The sequence below is a fragment of the Struthio camelus genome, chromosome 2, assembly GCF_040807025.1.
Source record: "Struthio camelus isolate bStrCam1 chromosome 2, bStrCam1.hap1, whole genome shotgun sequence".
NCBI lineage: Eukaryota > Metazoa > Chordata > Aves > Struthioniformes > Struthionidae > Struthio > Struthio camelus.
The window spans coordinates 149,881,595-149,903,059 of record NC_090943.1 but is presented as its reverse complement, the minus strand read 5'-3'; the positions used below and the strand labels follow the sequence as shown (position 1 = coordinate 149,903,059).

General features: G+C 39.1%; 1 long non-coding RNA gene across 1 annotated transcript in view; it reads right to left on the bottom strand.

The window, feature by feature from the left end:
* Positions 1 to 21,125, bottom strand: part of LOC104144823 (uncharacterized) — a 40,040-nt gene extending 18,915 nt beyond the window's left edge. Inside the window, exon 1 of the long non-coding RNA XR_011139283.1 lies at positions 20,818 to 21,125. This is a non-coding gene — a long non-coding RNA (uncharacterized lncRNA). The remainder of the gene's footprint in view (positions 1 to 20,817) is intronic.
* Between the last annotated feature and the right edge of the window lie 340 nt (positions 21,126 to 21,465).

Below are 21,465 nucleotides of genomic sequence, written 5' to 3'. Positions count from 1 at the left end.
CTATCTTTAATTTCTCTCTTCTCTGGTGCTATTATCTCTCCTCTGCCACAGCTGCATACTGCTATTGTCAGTGGTAAAGACAAGACATCTCTAATTAGAGGGCAGGATAAATTGCTTTTATCTACTTTTAACATGCTTTTACATGGCACCTGGTACACAAGTCTTAGCTAGGCAACGATAATTTGAAAAGCAAATGACTGCTTGGAGAAATATGATACATTTTAAAAAGAAAATTAAATGTATAGAATAGCAGAATCAACATATTGGAGATTGCTGAGCTTTAAAGCTGTCAGAAGTCTTGTATTCTTATGTTTTATATTGAGTTAAAATAAGCAATCACAGTCTATATACCAAGCAGTTTCTCTCCCTCTGTCTTTCTGGATGATCCAAAGAGCAAGCTGTGATTTTGGAGTTAAACATGCAACACAGCAAAGATACCCTTGCCATATAGCAACTCTGTATTCTCTGATGGTAAGTCCAACTGAGCAGTTTTGAAACATACTTACAGGATCAGCACTGACTCATGCAGATTTATCCCTGGAATAAACCCATCATGTACCGTACAAGTCCATACTGCTGCTTATACCATGCTTAACAAATATATAAAGGAAAAACATAAATATGCATTGCTGAACAGTAATTTCTAGGGAGCAAAACTTACTAACAAATGAGTCATATGCTCTATTGACCCGCCTACTATAGAAAAAGAAAAAAAAATAGCTACAATTTTTCCAGAAATTACTGATTTTTGGCTGACAGCAACAGTCAAATATCAGTCAGAAACTTCAGCCATCCATTAGCTGCCTGAGTTCAGTACACATAGCTGGAAGCGCATGACTGATGTAGCTAGGCATCCATGACTGATGTACAAAAACCACACTGTTCAATCCTTTTGCTCATCATCAGCAAGAATCAAGTGCTCTTCCATGAAAGGCATTGCTATAAAGACATATATTCTTTATAACGCACTGTCAGTTGGCTTCATCTTCACTAGCAGAGTCGGGCAGAACTCATACTTCTAACACATCCTCCAGGCTTTTGATTACACTTTCTTAAAAATCTGTTGAGCTTGTCTGATTGTTAGGAGCTTTCTGAGAAGTAACACTTCACAGATCCAAATGATGACTGGGCCAAATTATTTTATTTGCTATTTACTGCAACTTTGCAGTTTGGAAAGTCTATAGAAACATCCAAGAGTGACAGCTTACAGAGAAAAGCTCAGCAGAGCTTCTGCTGTTAGTTTAATGAAAGGGAAATCTCTTTGCCTCTAGACTATGATTTCTGGCCCAATTTTGTTCTGCGGTGGTGTGCACATTACTAAATGCACTCAAAGAACTGTAGTCTACAGAGAGCACCAGTTGCTGCCTGTAAGAATTTCAAGTACAGCACTGGGGTAAAACACGGTCATAAAAAACATTCCAGGCTGGAATACAGCTGAAGTCACTTCTAGTGAGTTTCCATCTAATGATAAAGTTATGGCAGATTTTTGTTTTCAATTGCTCATTTGCATTAAATGTTCTGGAAATAAAAACCATTTGTTTTCTGCCCTACTTAGTATACAAGTAGGTAGCCTTTTATTCAATCCAAGGTTGGGTCAGAAAGAAAATAAGCCAGCCAGTGTCATAAGGGCATACTATTCTGTTTTCAAAGTCAGTGCATGTAGAGTTATTGCCCAGAGCAACATCATATGATGAATAATGGGAGCAGCAGTGTTATAGCAGTAGTGGTCTATGGATGTAAGGAAAGATTTGCAGTGAGAGGTGATCTCTATTAATAGTCTTGGTGATACTTAGGAAAGAGAGACAAACTCTTGGTAACAAATCTTTCTCTAGGCTTGAAAGAGAAAGAATAAACTTCAGGAACAGGTTGAGAAAAATTGTCCTGAGGATAATCTAATTACATTAATATATGAGGCAAGAAATGCCTGACTGGGATACCTTAGAATATGCAATGTGGTGAGCTGGTGCTGAGCAAAAATAGCAAGTATAAGTGACAACACACTTATAACAATATTAAATGATTCACCTACAAACCACAAAGCTGCATGAGTGAAAAGGCAAGTTAATTACCTGTTTCTAATATAAGCAAAATATCTTTAAAACTGTTAAAGACTGTAATTTTGGTTAGAAAGTCAAGCACTCAAGAGTTATGAAATGCAAGAATTAAAGTTGTCTGTACATAAGTTTAATGATACAGTGTCTGATTAGTTCATCACAAGCCATTTTAGCATGGTATTCCAGTTTCACTTAGTGTGCAAAATAGACTGTATTAACTTATTTAATGAACTATTCATTCTCCTATCCCATTTGCAGTCCCCTCATGCATACTATTCAAACAACGGTCTAAAATCTGGATGATTAATATTTCCTCTGTGCTCATCACAATGCTATCCAAATCTCATCTAATCACACCTATCTTCCTAAAAACTTTGTGAAATAACAGAGTGGCTTCTCTTTACGCTTCAGATGAGGACATGAGGTGAAGATAGTAGTGTTAAAAGTCTCCACTGGTTCTAGGTACTCAGTTTGAGACCTATGAGACTTGTTTTTTTGATTATTTAACTTTATCTTGCTCTTTGTGTGCTGCAAACAGAACTATCATTGATGTCAACCGGAGCAATGAATTCTAAGCAAGCATGAAAAATCTGTCTTAGATTAAACCCCTTAAAAAGCAAAATGTATGACTGGTGCAGAAATTCAAGTGAGCATAACCTGTCCAGGATCACCAGGGGATCTGTCGTAGAGACAAGAATAAAATCTACTTCTTTATACAGGTATATGCACATTAATGCCTTGTTATACACATACATATACACTAACTTATGCGCACACAACCATTTTAATTATCAATCAATTTTTGCAAGGAAGGAGATGAGTTATATTGTTATTAAATATAGTAAGTACTGAATAGTATGAAACAAGGATGGAAATGATTTACCACTGGAAAGCTGCATAATGCTGGGCATAACTTACTCTGGCTTTAGGCTAATTTTAAATTATAAAGTTTTTCTCTGGTTCTCAGTTTGTTTCTTTTAATGTATCCGTATTGCTTTCTTGGAACATAGCCCTTATTTTTCTCAGCTGACTTCGTCCTCCTTGAGGCATTTATACCCTATGAATACATAAATGAACAAAGGGATCACACTTAGAGAAGGAGGAAGAAGCAAATTCAGTAATAGACAGCAACGAGCACTTTGCAGGACTTTGCATCAGTGAGTAACGTCTGCATCTTTCCCAAATGAACAAGCAAAAAGAAAATCAATGTAAACAACATGGAGTGCCTCTATGAATGCAGTGCTACAGACAGAAAATGTGCTATTTCAAGGGCTTCCAGAAGTAACCCTGACAGAATCTTCCTTGATGCAGGCAAAACACTGTTCTAATTAAAGAATCTTAAGTGCATCTTCCTCATCTATTTGGAATAGTTTCTATTCAAAATATGTAAAAATGGCCAAGCCCTATTTGAAAGTCAGAAGCTGATATTTATGCTAATAAAATTTAATTTATAAATATGACTAAAGGTTTTTATTTTTTTCTCCATGTTTGTCATGTGTTAGGATATTGTTTTCCTACATTAGTACCAGATGCACAGTAAAGACATGTTTGTATTTCCTCTGCTTCAAAATATCTAATATATAATCCAGTAACATACACATGTAACTAGCTGGTATCTACGTGCCAACCTAAAAAGGCTCATAGTCTTTATTAGATTTAATTAGATGTAGCCACAACCGCCAATTAAGCTGTCACTTTAATATAGAACGAAAGCGCATGGATCAAATACACAACCTTAATTGAAATTAGTCAGTCCTAGTTCCATTTTTCCTAAAAATTGTACTCCTCATGAAAGGAAATATTCATTTCAGTTTTAACTTGTACCAATTCATTGTGAAAGCTAAAAATAAAAATAAATAAGGAGATATTGTTGAAAAAAACGGAATGTACTATGGCCTGTATTATTTATGAGTGACTAACGTTGACGAGGGAGAAGGGTAAGTTTGTACATACAAAGCAAAATACGTAGCTTATAAATATCTTGATCTTTGAGATGCAAAGAGGATATTTGTTCAGTTGAAGCATACATATAGAAACAGGTAGAATTCATTTCTAGTCAATTTAATATATAAAAGCTTGTGTAAAATTCAGCAATAGACAGAGTGTGACCCAATAGACTGTAACTTTTTAATGTTAGAATGATCATCATGGAAATTCCTGTCTTAGTGATGTTTTCAAGTATAGCAGCACATTCACAGAATGAGAAAAATACCGGTTTTGAAAAGTCAGCATTCCATCAGACCATGGTACATATTTCTATTAAATCCCACATTCACTTTCAACACCAATGTCTAAACTGAATTTGAATTTCTTAAAGTTAACCTGGCATAATGGTTTGGCAAAATCACAGAATCCCTGACACAAAAATGTCCACCCTTATATGTACTACGGGTTTTAGAAGGCACATATCCACATTGGCTATCGTCTCTCCCAAATGAGTTTAAAAATAAAGACTGGGAAAAAAAATTTAAGTCCAGCTGTCACTGAGGTCAGTAGGAAGGCTCACAACTTTCTCCATCTAAGCAGAATCAGGCCCTTGTTCATGGAGTGCCTCCTGAATTAAAATGTATGTTAAGCTGATGATTCACTTTCTCAAAGAGCATTTTCATAAAAAGGCAAAGGCAGAAGCGTTAAGGTGTCTGCTACTTTCCGAGGTGGTGATGGCAGACTATTGAGGCTCCCGTGTTTGACTCCTATTGATTCAGCTCCTATGTCACTGGCATTTTAAGTACTGTGTTCAGATCTGATGTGACTATTAATCTGGAGATACAAACCTTGGAACTGGTCCAGTGACAGCAAATTTTATACAAATTCCCCTAGAGTAGACAAGGCTGTGTTTATCCAGCTTTCTTCAAAGTTTACACTGGAGAAGAATAAAAATTCAGGTCAATTCCATTCCAGCAAGGTAGGGGAAAAGAGTCATTCCAAGAAGAGGGAAGTCTACAGATTTAGGATAAAGGTCTTTCCAAATTGCTTCCTATAGTGGAGGCACATGAAAAAAGTGGCCAGAAGCACATCGAAAAGATTTACTTACGGCAAAGCTTTTGAGCCATCCATCAGTTGCTCACATGTAGCCTAATCTAGGCACTTATATTAGTGAGGGAGTAAAAGGAACAGTGCTAAGTGGATGAAGAAAGGAAATTTCTTGTTACATTCAATTTTCAGCCAAAGGGCTACTCGCATACCTGAAAACAATCTGACCTCTCTGACAATCCTTTTCCCACACAATTTGACATTTAAAATTACTATAATGTGCATGATGAAAGCTGAGGTAACCATTTTTAGGAGAGCTGAAATCTCCATTTTTGGTCTAAAGTTTTATCTCCTCATATTTTACCTCCACTTTTGGCTATTTTTCTGAATTCAGAACTATGAAACACATCTGGATCTGGTTGCTTGGGGTCCTCCCTCCCTGTGAGTAAGCTGGAGCCATCAAACATATTTTATCGAATTCTGAATTGTCTTTTCCACTGTAAAAAGCAACTGCGGTTTTCTCCTTCACCCCAGCTCAATGACAAGCTGCTTCACAGTTGATATCAACCACAGTTAAAGCATTGGGCAGGAGAAGATTTAGAGAAGAGTGGACCCATGACATTTGCTCTCTGCAGTAGAACATATCACCCCAGTCCCAGCTGCAGAGTAAAAGTTGGTCTGTGCTTCTAGACAGGGGAATCTAATCCCTTAATAACTTTCCCAGGGCTAGACAACAGTGTCAGTTTTTCCTCATTAGCTTTCCTTGAGAATAGCAGAAACAGACAAAATTTCCTGTAAAAATATATGTACATAGTAAAAATTATGACAAAAAAGTCTTTCCAAGATAAACAATCCACAGCCCCAATACCTCTGAGAGTTCAGGTATGTATTGTCATATATAGGTAAATCTGGTTTGCTGCTCTGAATGACTCACAAATTAATGACTTTAACTGTTGGTATTTTAACAAAGTTGCAAATTTCCACGGAAAGTATTCAACTGATTTCTTTCCTTCCCCCCTTCTTTTAAATCACAGAAATCAAAAGCCCTGACATTGCCTCATCTGAGAATGTTTTCCTTCCTATTTAGACAACATATTTATTTTTTAAAAGCCTTGCTTTTTTGAGACTGAACTTGAACTCCACTTACTGGCAAGTCTGCATTTACAGAGCTGCCAGCTAAAAATAACACATGGAGAAAGAAGTCATGTGGAACAAGTCAGGGCATGACACAAACATTAAGAAATAAAATTCCTTACAATATTCTGCACACACACAGAAAAAGTTAAAGTTCATGGTCACAGAGGAAAAAAACCTGTACCCAGTCCAATCCAGTATGCTAACTGCTGCTATAAACTGAAACATAGCATGCTCCAAAACGCTCTTTTCCCAGTAGCATGCAAACATGACAATGTAAATAAAGCTGAGATGCTGAACAGGTGAGTACTTTTTGATGAATCCTGGGCTGTGCCCCTGGCTGTGGCATGCAAATCCCAGGTTTATACTGCATTGCTGGGACAATTTGAAGATACAGCTAAAGCTGTGGAAAACCACAGCAACGAACAAAACCACCCAAATGAGCTTCAAAATGAGCCCAGATGTACCAGATATTCATATTGAGATTGAGGTGAGGTTTAGAAATCAGCTGCACTCTTCCAGCTGTCTATAAAATGGGTGTCATGATAGCTATCATTAGACTGTAGCATAATCTACTGCTTGTAAAGTGCTTTGAAGATTTTAGATGAAATTTGATGTGTAAGATATTAAAACATAAATAAACTACAACATGAAGGTGGCATGTTGAGAGAATTTCAACATGGATAGGGATAAAACATTTTTTATTGAACTTTCGATAGTGGGAAATGAAGATGCACAAGTAGGTGTCAGTTCTGTGGTATCTTGGCATCCTTTCACCACAAAAAACATCTTGAAAATATATATAGACTATTTTCAGTATTAAACAACTATGACAAAGTCCCCTTTAATCTCTTTCAGAAAAGCTGTTCAACTTAAGGTATTCAGAATAGGATACTTATTTCGAACCATCTTTGCCATGTGATTACAAAGCCTGCTTTTCACCAGTTCCGTTTGAAGGTGAGTGGGATAAGAATTCTGACTGCGCGCTCAGAAAGAGACGTGTGCTGCATGGTGTGTCTGATCGGTGTACGCATAAATAACAGCACTGCAAAAAAGCTGATTTGCGAATGGGCCTAAACGTGTGCACGTGCAAAGGCAAAACAATGACCTTCCATACTGCTGTTTGCACAACACGGGTTACAGATTTATGCAAGGAATACATGTGCTTCTGCCTTTGGGCTACCGAGGAGCTGACGCACAACAATTTGTCCCAAATTAAGTGGCTTCAAAGATGTGAGATAAGCATGTCATTCACCTGCAATTTCTTCCTTTAATATGCCTGATGGTATCATATCACATTCTTCCTAATCCTCCTCCGGTGGGTAGATTGTTTATCGCCAGTTTTGGTTTGTCTCTTTTGCCTGTAACAGTATCACTGTGAGTGGAAAACTGCTTTCATTTGGCAGCATTGTAATATCTGTCACAAGAATCCAGAGCAAGTCCTTTTTGCTGCTCTGCCAAGATCTTGAAATTCACCTCCTTGTACTGTGAGCATTTTTGACCTGAGCTAATGTGATTCTTGACCCGTCTAAGAACGACTAGAATCAAACTACCGTCTCTTGGGAGAAGCAGGTTTAGCAAAATAATCTCAAACTCACTGAATCACCATGGTAGCAGAAGGAGATACAGATTTCCACTGAGTGAAAGGATCTACAGATTGGAGACAAGAACACAGAAACCCCCCCTCTTCCCTCCCCTCCTCCACTAAGACTTGAGAAAGCAGTCATAGGAAACAACGGGGCAATGAAAGCTGTGTAACTTCAGCTGGGGCAAGGGAGAGTCACAGGACAAAGGAGCCAAGGTTAGAGGAAGCCCAGCTGAGGTTAATCAGTGTCTGTGTGCTCACACGAAAGACGGCGGGGGATTGCCGGTATCTCTGCTGTTCGCTCAGGCACACTGGAGAGCAGCTAAAACATCTGAACTGTTTTGATCCTACTAATCATTCAGGTCGAGGTTGTGGCACCCTAATTAACACATTTAAATAAATCTGGCTACTCAGAAAACAAGCTCCGAAGCAAAGTAAACAATGAAAGAAATGGGGCTGTTATCAGCTCTCCTCATACACAATAAATTATTAATTGATGGAAAAGCTACACTCAGGTAAAGCTGGAATGCAGTCCTGCTGTTCTCTTCAGAGACAATTAAAGACAAACATAAATACTCAAAAGGCAGGAAAGAAAAGCGTTACAAAGTTGTTCTTGTGCTCTTTCCCTAAGCAGTTGCTGCTCACCTTTGTCGGAAGCAGGACACAGAGCTGATGCGCTGTCATTTGACCCCATGCATCAGGTCCTGTGTAGAAATGTCTACACAACCTACATCTCATTCAGCCAACCGCATGACCTGCTTTTGGCTGAAATCTCAGCCTCAGTATTAATGTATTCATTCAAAATCAACACAGAATAAGATAATAATACAAGGCTGGAGATTCCTGATGCATGAACTGGTACACAAAAAAAGGGACAGAAAGCACTCAGGTAACCCAGTTCAACATCCTTCTTTGCAAAGAGACGTCAGCGACACTTGCAATTCCAGAAACCTCTCAAATACTAGTGCTGCTGCTTGCCATGATTGCTGGTTGTGTCAAGGAGTAGAAGTACAGGCAGAAGGAGGGCACAACTCGCAGAGGAAGGAACACATTGCATTTTTGTGCGGCAAGCATGTTCATTTTAATTGCTGGGGAACAATGCTACTCCACTCCACCCACGACTTGGGCCTGTGACTTGATGGCACAGTCTGTCCCTAGACATGCAATATGGCTTGCTTGTTTTTTATTATTATTTTTTATCATGACTTTACAACGAGCAGTTTAACAGTTTCCTTTCCTGTTTCTGAGTGGCAGTTGCGCACTGTTTTCATGCTAGCTTTTTCATCGTTTGAGGCCCGCACTTCTCTGAGCAATTGCTCCTGCCAGTTTGGAAAAGAAATGCCTTCTGTTTTTTTTGCTGCCCTGACCTACTCCCTAAGGCAAGCAGCTACCTACTTTACCTTCCTCTACAGCCAGTCCCACACTTTGCTAATATATGGTTAAAAGCACTCTTTATGCATAGGAAACACGTTTATGGTAAATCCATGCTATTTTTAAACAATCAGTATAAAAACTACTAGCTGTCACATTCCCTTTGGGGCTGGCATGTAGCTGAATGTTAGGTAGGGTTCCCCCTTTTGGAATAATTTTGTGCTGATCTTGCTTTGTTTAAACTGCTTTGGTGCACAACTTGATGGAATGTGTGGAGCAGAAGGAAACTTTGGACTGAACGCCAGATGCCTGCTTCATTCCTCTAACCTACAGTGTTATTAAAATATTACCAACTGATTCTCAAGATCTTTCCACTACAACAACTTAAAAATAATTTGGATATCAGTTTTTTTGCTTACTGTTGTGTTGTGATTGTTGTCTCTGTTGTCACAAGTATGAATATCAGGTAATGGGTACCATTCATTTTTGTAGTTAGTAGTTTTCCTGGGGTGCTAGTGACAGGAGAAATGTATGCATTAAAACAACCGTGATGGAAAGCAGCTCTCTTTATAATTTCAGCCCAGCTGCTGTATTGATGGATACAATCTTTACCACATGCTCCAGGTGGCTTCTAATGCCTGACTCCCTGCAGAAACCTCTATTTGCACATCTTAAACCACTTATTGGATTTGAACAGGATTTTTCAGCCTGAGTGCAGTAACAGTGTTCACTTATGTAATATTTGTAAATCCTGGCTTTACATTTCACTCACCAGACTATCTTCAGAGGTATTCAACAGGGCCTTTATGTGGTCAGATGCTTGCTTTTTAGTGAGATCCCATCAACTCATATGGCTACAAAGCACATTGCTAAATTTATTTTCCATCATTGTCAGGGGTTTACAATGAAGTGTAACTCAATTAATCAGCCCTTGGTGAATAGTGCTTTTACTTTGTCACCGGATTTCATATAAAATTCATCTGAAAGCTTTGTATTCGAAGTTCACAAAGGTTAACCTTTATTCAGGGCATGCATCTCCAAAGGCTCTAATCAACTTGTCTACTGTTGTTTAAAACTTCACTTACTACTGTACCAGTTGCTTTGAATTATTGTGCTTGAGACCTTTATTCGGTGCCTGGGTGACTGAACTGGCACACTGAAGGCTGCACAATAAAGGTCTTTTATAATTATGGATGGGTACAGCAGTTGCTAACAGATATGTATTCCTTCTTGGCTTATATATTACAACTGTCAACCACCGAGATATTTACTGTACACTTTGTAGCTGTGCAATAAAACTTCAAGTGTTCCTACTCCCCCAGTAATTCTGTACACAGCCCAGTTCTCATATATTGTTTAAGGGACTTAATAATAAGTTAGTATTCTAATTAGTGGAGACAACAGCAGACACCCATGATTTATAGCAAATGCCCAACAGATGATTACACCGCTGAACCACAAGTAAATCTTTTTAGCAGTGAGACTTTACAATTAATTGTACATCAGTGTACTTATTTTACTCTTTTATATTAAAAAAAAGAAAAGATGAAAGTGTTGGCTTTGAAAGGTGGACTTTACGGTGGCTGCAGGTGTTTCTGCTGACAGAAGGCATTGGTATGCAGAAAAAGAACCATTTATAGATAGGATAAACTTCTATTCCTGTCCCCCTTTGTTTAGTATGAAATATTATTCTTCACTTGAGTGATGTTTGCATTCCTTTCCAACACAGTTGGTTTGATTTGTGACCTGAATACAATGACATACATACCAATGATCCATTACATGAACTAACATATTTGGGATTCTTTAGGGTGGGAGTGCAAAGGGACAGCAATCTGACTACCTTATTTCTTTGAATTTCTGGGTAAATTCCACATCCTTTTTCTTTGCAATAAAATCTCATAAAGATATTAAGCACATAAATTTAATATGAGTGCAAGGCAGCTGGACTGACACAATAGATCTAAGGAAACATTAGTATTAAGATTATTGACCCAAAAGTCTGTAAGAAGGATTAGCATGATAGACTGTAACAGTTCCGCCCCAGCCTTTACAGTCTACTGGGTCCAAAGTCCGCTTTGCACAATTTTCCAAGCAAAGAATGTTTTCCAAATTAGTATCTTTTCTAAAATACCTGCTAAGCTATAAACCAAATTTCAACTGAGCTGTTGAGGTCTATCGAATGAGTATTAGGCGTAACAGAATTTAAATTTAAGCTAGCAGTGGGCTTTAAAATGCACAATCAGAACACTAAATACATTGGTATGTAAATATAACAGAAATATTTACTTGAGATATTGGCCAAATTTGAGATAAATGAGGCAGAGATTATAGATTATAATTCACATTGAAAGATTATTTTGAGCTAGCGACTATTTCCGTTATTGTAGTGTTTTTTTCTTCTTTTAATTATTATTATATAATTAAATATAATTATATAATTAAAACAAGAATAAGTTTGATCTGTACAGGCTAAAACAATACATAGTAGGAGGCAGATTCAAATTAATTATCTGACATCTTATGGTGTCATTGACTTTTTCTTCAATTTCACTAATGTAAAAATGTCTATGCATTCATTTTAAATAAAGCAAACTTGTTATTCTAGAGTAGCTTTTAGTTCTCCATCTAGAACTTTTTCCAAAGTAAAGATGGCCACTGCACTTCCAAAAGATAAAAGAAAATGAAAATTACTCCTAACCTTTCTTCTTCCGGTTTTTCTCATTTTAGTTGTAATATTCCAAATAGTATTTGAGGCAAACTGAAAGATGAAGGAATTTGAAGGAGAGAAAAAGAGGAGAAGGAGAATCTCAAGACCAAAAAACCTGGAAAACCCCCAATATTTTTCTTTTTGCAAGAAATACATTTTTCCTTCCAAAGGATTTGGTTTCTTCATTGATATATTGGAAAATTGAAGACAGTCCATGAAAACCATTTTCAATCAGTTCTACCGTAAGCATAAGGCTGCTAATGATGTGCTGCGTACTTTCAGGGCAAATCAATTAATCTGAACATCAATATCTCCATCTGTGATATGAAAATAATAATTCTTCCTTTTTTTCTTAATTAATTTGTAATATCCTCTCTCCCTTCTTGCCAAGTACCCACAGCATTCATTGTTTAGGACTAATTCCAGAGAATCAGAGCACCTAACATGCAAGGCAGGCTATCAAAGAGATTCACTCACCCCTTTTTCCCTGCTTCCCAGGTAGGGGAGGGGCAAATCTATCACAGAGAGCCCCGCAGGTTAGCCCTCTCATCATACCTGCCCAGGGACCTGGTATGACCCAATATTTCTGTCATCCGGCAGCATTGCCCACCTTTGGCTTGGCACAAGCAGGTGGCTGGAGGAGCTCTGATCAGGAGGCTGTGTCTAACGTGAATGCCCTTGCCAAGACATGGTCCTGACCAACTATCAAAATGTTTTAAGGATGACCTTAAAGGCTGCCAAATGCGTAGCAATAAGCTGGATTGGCCTCTCACGAACTACTGACTAAAAGCCCGCTGAAGTTAATGGGAAGTACTGTCATTGCAGATAGGGTCCTCAGGATTTTGAAACTGTTAGAGCCAATTTTACTTGAGAGTCAGCTCTTATAGGAGTTACTTATCAGTCACTCTGCTGGCACGTTACAGTCACATTGCTATTACAGCCTAGTCACAGCCCCCATTACATGACAGTTGCTTTAGAGTACAAAGCAATCCCATCACACTTACTTTATATTGACAGTTGTACGATTCCCCTGTCATATCATAGATATTTCCTTGTCATAACTTAGCGACATTGTAGTCACACGACAAATACTTTTCAGAGCACACTGAATCTTTTTCAGGGAAAACTCCGATAACAGCAATCACTGCTTAGTTATCTGTTACCTGTGGTTGTGAGAAAAACATTTCGTAATGGTCACCTCCACTAGGTGCTTTGACACCAGACAGACAGCTTTGACACAAAGAACCACAGAGAAGTCACCATTGCTCACTACCAGACCAAGCCCTTGGCCTTTAGGTTCTCTTTAATATCAGATTGAAGTAGGACCTAATAATATTTACAGTCAATTCCATATTGTATAGATGCTTCTTAATCTTACTGTTCAAATACCTTTTATATATCCTCTGAATTTTGAATTACTGTTCTTATTAAAGTCATATGAATCATTAAGCACATAATTCTGTTTGCAAATTTTCACAAACAAAAGAATCATTTTCCCCAGAACATTTGTCATATAATTTCTAATCATAATTTTGTAACTCACTGTAGCTACTATGTTACATGTATCTAATAAGGAACATATAAGTTGAATATATAATGATATAGTTCAAATGGTATATTTTTATGTGCTGGATGGATGAGTCCAAGGAGAAGCCACCACTGCTGTTTACCGTTCCTTCAGCTTTTTTGAGAAAATATGACACTGCAAATGGAAACTGTTTTAAAGAGACATTCTTTAAGTAAGAGTGTTTAAACGTTTATGTCAATGGAGATTTGGTAATATTTTCGTTGCTGTATATTTATCTGCATATTACATAAGTTTCTTTCCCTAAATCTCCATAACTACAAACCAGTAATGAAACCCTGTCCTAGTTCAAGTGACGAAACTCATCACTTTCAATGATTTCATTAATTTCACCCCAGGGCTGGGTAATAGGTGCAAGTCCCTTCTCTAGTTCTACAAACTTTCTTAGTGTCGAACAAATTTAAAAAAAATCAAAAAAACAAAAAGCCATAGATTTTCTTTGCCTGTCTTTAATATTGTAACGAATTATTGATTCTATTGAGTAAGCGTTCCATATTCCTGTCTAAATGAACTTGGGACTCATTATATCAGGGCTGGTCCTTGTTCCAGGTTCCCAGATCTGCAGTCGGACTTCATTAGAGATCTTACTTATTATAGGAATTGGTTACTTCCTTCATGTTACTGAGTTGAATGTAGCAAAATAATTACATTCAGAAAGCTGTGTGGAGAGCTATGTTTTACAACTTTCTTCACCTTATTATCTACAAGTTCAGGACATTCTCTAATCTTCTTGGTTCTTGCTCTGCATTTGTAGGTTTGAAAAAGGAACAAGCTCTTATGTCCTTTCTGCTTAGCTGTAGGAAACCTTTGCTGAAGAAAATTTTATTTCTCTTTCTGAAATGTAAGATGTAAGAGGAAAGACCTGATTTCAGGTTTTTTTTAACAGCCTCCTTATAAAACAATTGATTCTCTTTACTGCATGCTGCATTGTAGGCGTTATCCTCAAATTATTCACCTGATGCATTTAAGATGCAGATTTTTAAGTTTTTTCCCTAGTATGTTTTATTTTCAAAATGAAGAGCATGCTGCGAATTGTATTAGACATTTTATAAAATGTAAAGAAAAATGATGCTCTTAGAAACACCACCACTGAAATCAAAAGGGTAATACAGCCCTTACTGACCTTGACCTTTAGGAACAAAATTTAAAATGATGGCCCATCTGGTTTTGACAGAGATCAACCTCGAGTATGACAATGTCAGTTGCATTAAAATTAGCGTATTTCCACAGGCAAAATTCCATTTTTACATGCAAATTCAGCACAAACTGAACACGTTTTGTATCTAGATACTCCACAGACGGGGTACTAATGCCAGTACTTAAAAATGACATATGTACATGATGTGCCAGCACAAAACTACAAAAACTAAAAAGCCTGCTAGCCTAGTATTTATTCTAGTTGATACCCTTAACATTTCACAGAATCACAAAATCACAGAATCGTTTAGGTTGGATGGGACCTCTGGAGATCATCTAGTCCAACCTCCCTGTTCAAGCAGGGTCACCTAGAGCATATTGCCCAGGATCACATCCAGACGGCTTTTGAATATCTCCAGGGAAGGAGACTCCACCACCTCTCTGGGCAACCTGTTCCAATGCTCTGTCACCCTCACAGTGAAGAAGTTTTTTCTCAGGTTCAGGTGGAACTTCCTGTGGTTCAGTTTCTGCCCGTTGCCTCTTGTCCTGTTGCTGGGCACCACGGAGAAGAGGCTGGCCTCATCCTCTTGACACTCCCCCTTCAGATACTTGTACACGTTAATGAGATCCCCTCTCAGTCTTCTCTTCTCCAGGCTGAACAGGCCCAGCTCCCTCAGCCTTTCTTCAGAGGAGACATGCTCCAGCCCTCTAATCATCTTGGTAGCCCTCCGCTGGACTCTCTCCAGGAGTGCCATGTCTCTCTTGTACTGGGGAGCCCGGAACTGGACACAGTACTCTAGGTGAGGCCTCACCAGGGCTGAGTAGAGGGGCAGGATCACCTCCCTCCATCTGCTGGCAACACTCTGCCTCATGCACCCCAGGAGACCATTGGCCTTCTTGGCCACAAGGGCACATTGCTGCCTCATGGTTAACTTGCTGTCCACCAGCACTCCCAGGTCCTTCTCGGCAGAGCTACTTGCCAGCAGGTCAACCCCCAGCCTGTACTGCTGCATGGGGTTCTTCCTCCCTAGGGGCAGGACCCTGCACTTGCCTTTGTGGAACTTCAGGAGGTTCCTCTCCGCCCACCTCTCCAGCCTCTCCAGGTCCCTCTGAATGGCAGCACAGTCTTCTGGTGTGTTAGCCTCTCCCCCCAGTTTAGTATCCTCAGCAAACTTGCTGAGGGTGCACTCTGTCCCTTCCTCCAGGTCATTGATGAATAAGTTGAACAAGACTGGACCCAGCACTGACCCCTGGGGCACACCACTAGCTACAGGCCTCCAACTTGACTCTGCGCCATTCACCACAACCCTCTGAGCTCGGCCATCCAGCCAGTTCTCAATCCACCTCACTGTCCACTCGTCTAGCCCCCACTTCCTGAGCTTACCTAGGAGGATGTGATGGGAGACAGTGTCCAAAGCCTTGCTGAAGTCCAGGTAGACCACATCCACTGCTCTGCCCTCCTCTACCCAGCCAGTCATTCCGTCATAGAAGGCTATCAGATTGGTCAAGCATGATTTCCCTTTGGTGAATCCATGCTGACTACTCCTGATCACCTTCTTGTCCTCCAGATGCTTAGTGATGACCTCCAGGATGAGCTGTTCCATCACCTTTCCCGGGATGGAGGTGAGGCTGACAGGCCTGGAGTTTCCTGGCTCCTCCTTCTTGCCCTTGTGGAAGACGGCGGTGACATGGGCTTTCTTCCAGTCCTCAGGCACCTCTCCTGATCTCCAGGACCTTTCCAAGATGATGGAGAGTGGCCTAGCGATAACATCCGCCAGCTCCCTCAGCACTCGTGGGTGCATCCCATCGGGGCCCATGGATTTATGGATGTCAAGTTTGGACAAAAGATCTCTAACCTGATCCTCCTCAACCAAGGGGGAGTCTTCCTTTCTCCAGCCTTCCTCTCTTGTCTCCAAGGTCTGGAATTCCTCAGGACTGGCCTTAGCAGTGAAATTTATACTCATTCTGAGCATTGCATAGCTCAGATCTCTTGAAATAAAATCGAAACTGATACAGCCTTAATGCAAAGTGAAATTAAAACATAATCAATAAGTATTAACGTTTTAAGAAATAACCAGGGGAAAATTAGCAAAATTATCCCACAGAAAAAGGGATGATGTTAAGACAAGCAAATAAGAAGCTAATCAAGAAAAGGAATCCGAACACCCACAGAGGAGTTTGCAAGCTGTCCTAGGCTTATTTCATTATTATTAGTATATAGATAATATTTGATTAAAAATAAATTCAAAAAGATAACATCTACTTGTGCTGTTATATGACCAAAATCATAACCAGTCAGAGTATGCAAACCTGCCAAGTGAAGGCTTCCAGTCATTTCCCTCTTCACAGGACATTGAATTCTTATACCGCAAAAGTACTCAGCATGGAGCAGCTCTGCAGCCGTTCAGTGGCCTCCAGCTTCAAGATCTCTCCCAGAAAGCAGGATGCAACAGATGTATGTACAGTCTTGTGTTGAGGCTGCGGTCTGTGAGCCAGGTTTTACACTAAACAAAATCTATGTTTTCTTAGGCCTTAAGCACTGGTCTCCAAAATTTAGACCTAAGCCTAAGTTGCAATGTGGTCTCTGCCAATTCCTTAAATATTATTTAGAAAGTAGAGAACCTTTTCAGAGTGATCCACCCCTGCATACAACTTTCGTAGCATCTCAAACTAAACATATATTTTTCTCACTTTGGAGGAAAATAGGTTGAAAGCATCTGTTTTTCATGCCGTCACACATTTTTAATTTAAAGAGCAAAACCAGCAATATATAGCGGAACTAATATGGGCCCCAGTCTTTTTACACTTATATGTACTATCTGTAACTGTAGCAATAAAACTTTCAAAAACAAACGACCTTTTTTATGTCCACTTTTATTTGTCTACTGTTCAAATAATAAAGAAAGTCCATAAAATAGTTCTACTCTGTAACTTGTGAAGTTAAATCCAACTCACCAAAATAATGAAGAAACAACATTCTTTTAAAAATGGATCCGGTCGCAGTTTAATTAAAGAAGTTAAATGCATTCCATTGCTATGAAGCACTTCACAACAACATACAATTTATTATCTGGAATTAGTCACTTGCTAAAAAAAATTGAAGTGCAGTGCTTACTGTTATGTATTAAGGCGGTGGAAGTGTAGGATGCTACCAGTTTTTATGCTGTTGTTTTTAAACAGTGCTAGTGATTAATTTCAAGCAACTATATGCAAACACAATGGGTTGGGCTTTTTGGTCTTTTGCTGTGTTAATGCAGATCATTTAATTCTATTCTTTCTGTGTAATTCAAAATACAGAAGCATGGTAAAATATTTCAAAACAGTATGTTTTCTTTGTTAAAATGATACTTCCAAATAGTTTTCTTTACGAATTGAAAATATGCTACCTTTGTGTTGTTACGATCAGAATTTTACTAATGTCTTCATTTAACATCACGTGGCTTGTCTATGCAGTACATTTACTGTATGCTTCTCAGCTGGAACGCATATGTAAGTATAAGTACTATCTAGTCTAAAGTAAATAAATACCAGGCAGGAGACCTGCTACCTGGAGGTACACAAATACTAACTGGATGGCTGGCCAGTGGACCAGAGGTGTGTGTGCACCAACTGGCGACCGGGTCTGGACATAGTTGCAGGGACATCACTCAGCCAACCTCTCCCTGTGTCAACGAGCACGCTCTACATCTTTGGGACTGGTTGGCCAAACAAGTCAGCTTCACAGGTCACGTGCTATGCAGACGTGGTTTAAGTGGCTTAATAAATAAAGATATCCTTGAGTGATGCACAGATTGAATGTATCACTGGTTTCCTGAGTATCAACACTGCTTCTTATCTGACTACAATTTTAACAGCATCAGAAAATACCGCATTTACTCAAAAGGAAGATGAGGGGTTTGGGTCTGAGTAGCTTAACTTAAACATTGGAGGTTGTCTTCTTTTTGCATTATTGTGGTACTGTGCAGTGTGGAAGCTTCCTTAGTTATGCAGGAGCACAAATATGGCTGAAGTGGCATAAGTCTGAATGAGACAACACTGTAAGCGCGTGTGATTTACTGCTGACACTCTCACCGCAGAAGTGCTGAGGTGTGGATTAAGGAATTCCACTGTGATATTTTCGTAGTTTCAAGTGAATTGTGAAATGCAAAAGCCATCCTTCTATGGACACGAGAGGGACAAGTGCAAGAGGGAACATAATAAAAGGTTTAAGGAGGAGTTACAATGCAAATTTTAAGCTCCTGGTGGTACAGTATGTGGAAAAAACTAACAGTTGTGAGGCCAAGAGGAAATATAACATTATTGAGGCAAATGTGCCAAGACGGAAACAATCAAAACAGAAGCTGTTATGCACTAACTCGATGCAGAAATCATTCACTGGACTGAAAAAGGGCATTTCCAAGAAGTATTACAGAATCACAGAACAGTTGAGATGGGAAGGGACCTCTGGAGGTCATCTAGTCCAATCCCCCAGCTCAAGTAGGAAGATAATTTGCAGAATGTGTGAACTCAAAAAAAAAAAAAAAGACAGAAACCTAGTTACACAGGAAATCTGAAAAATTCTGAAAATTCTGAAAAAAAGTCTGAAACTGAAATTTCAAGAAATAGCACAAGCATGGCACATTCCATGGCAAAAATTCAAGGTCAGTGATGGCTGGTGTATACAGATGATGTGTCATAATGGTTTTTGCCTACAGAGAAGGACTTAATTTTGCCAACATCTTCCTTTTAACTTCACCAAAAATCTCATTGCATTCCAGCAATAAATGATTGGATTGCATAAAGGTCATGATTATCTGCTGAGCTAAATGAGAAATGCAGATGAAACACTGGTTTACTTTGACAAGCCATCCAATAACATCGCTGAAGAAATAGGCACAAAATCTGTCATCATCAAAAGTTTGGGGAAAGAAAAAATGTGCATTACAGTAATGCTGGCAGTGTTAGCAGATGGTATAAAATTGCCACCGTATGTGATCTTGAAGCGTAAAACAATGCTGAAGGACCAGATGCCTACTGGAATAATTGTTAGGTGTCAAAACCAAGGATGGATGTCTACAGACTTAATGAAGGATTGGCTGAACATCATTTGGAACAGGACACCAGGTGTGCCGGTAAGCAAAAGGAGAATGCTTGTCCTAGGTGCGTTCAGAGGGTATCTAACACGAAGAATACCATTGGAGAAATGAATACAAATCTTGCAGTCATACCCGGACAAATGTCACAGCTGCAGGTGCCTGATGCGGTAGAGAACAGGCCCTTTAAAGACCATCTGAAGCCTTTATGCTCAGAATGGCTCTTGGTGGGGGATCCTGCCCTAAGTCCTATGTGGAAGACAAAGAAGTCCTAATACAGCAGTGCCACTGGATTAAGACAACATGGGTTCAGATAAACCCAGAAGTTGTAGCTGAAGGGTTTAGGAAATGCCACATTTCAAATTCCATGTGAGGAGCTGACAACAAGTACAGTTCAAAGAAGAAGCTGGGAAGGCATTAAAAGTGGGGAAGAAGTTGAAGATGGTGATGAGAGTGACAGTGATGGAAACAATGAAGAGGTGCAAAATGTAAAAATTAAAATGCAATAGGAATAAGCCGTAAGAGAAGAAAATATGATAAATTCAGAAAAATTATTAGTGAAAAGATTGTATCCTAATTGTATGTTGGTTACAGATATGTAATATCCTTTGCTGTATATAACCTTCTTTTCTTTAGGGGCTGTCATTTTGAACCCAGCATCCTTGGGTAATATGATATATTGTCTATAACTTGAAAATGCTAGGGCATACTTTTGCTAGATTGTATTCTAAGAAAGCAGTAAACGATGAAGAAATCTGAAGAGTTAGGGAAAGCAATTTTTGTCCAAACTGTTTATCAGTTTGTTATGTAAATAGGACATTTGTCAAATTAAAAAAAAAAGCAGCAACAACAAACAAACCACTTTTCCATCGGTATTACTACTGGACTAAATCATAAATTCCCCATGTTCAGACAAGACAAGGGGAATACCTCTTGTGAATAAGGGTTCAAAGTCTGGCCCACTGTTTTTATTTCAGTGTAGACATTCAGCAAAACCCAAGAACATAATCCAAATACTGCTTTGGCAACACTTAGAGAACAGAGAAACAAGCCATTCTGGCTCTCCCCACCTAAGCTCTAAATGAACAGAGCTGCCCCTGCACACCTCCATCTCTGAAAGTCTAAGGGATCTGGAAAGACATATAGGTGTTAATAGAGCAAGGCTACCTTCAGAGGGAACTGGAAAAGGAAGTTACCTCCAATGCTTGGGTCCTCTTCAGTACCTTGCCAGAAGGGGACTAGCTCTTCCAGCTTTCCTTATTGCCTTGAGGCGGTCTTCCACAAGCAGAAAATTTAGAAGGTTAATGCTGAAAGCCATGAACTTCTGCTCCTTGAAATCAATAGCCAAGGCACATGCCAGAGCACTGCTGCAGGAACTATTTAAGAAGTCAGTGGCCAGCTTGGAACAAGACACATATCTGGGCTGGGAACAGACTCATGAGGCAGCCTCCTGCATTTGAAAGCACTGTGCAGCTGTTTGCTCTGGAGAAGATGAGAGGCAGAGATACCAGCAGCTAGGTCAAAATGCAAGAAAAAACAGCTATGAGCCAACAAAGGAGCAGGTCCTCTGTGAATAATTCCTATCTCAAAGGTCAAAAGCGGAAAAGTTAAATTTTTAGTATTAATCTCAAAATTTTTCTTGTTTTAATATTCTTGAGCTAAACTTTGCCATGGATAGAATGCTTTTGTTGTTGCCTCATGGAGAACACCTTTATTTGAAAGACCTGTTTGCCTCATAACTGTTTCCACAGTACACTTATCTTTTCAGCTATATATTGCCTTATTTATCTGTTCCTATCAGCTTTTCACTTGTTTTTTCTAAATATTGGTGCTGACTATACAGA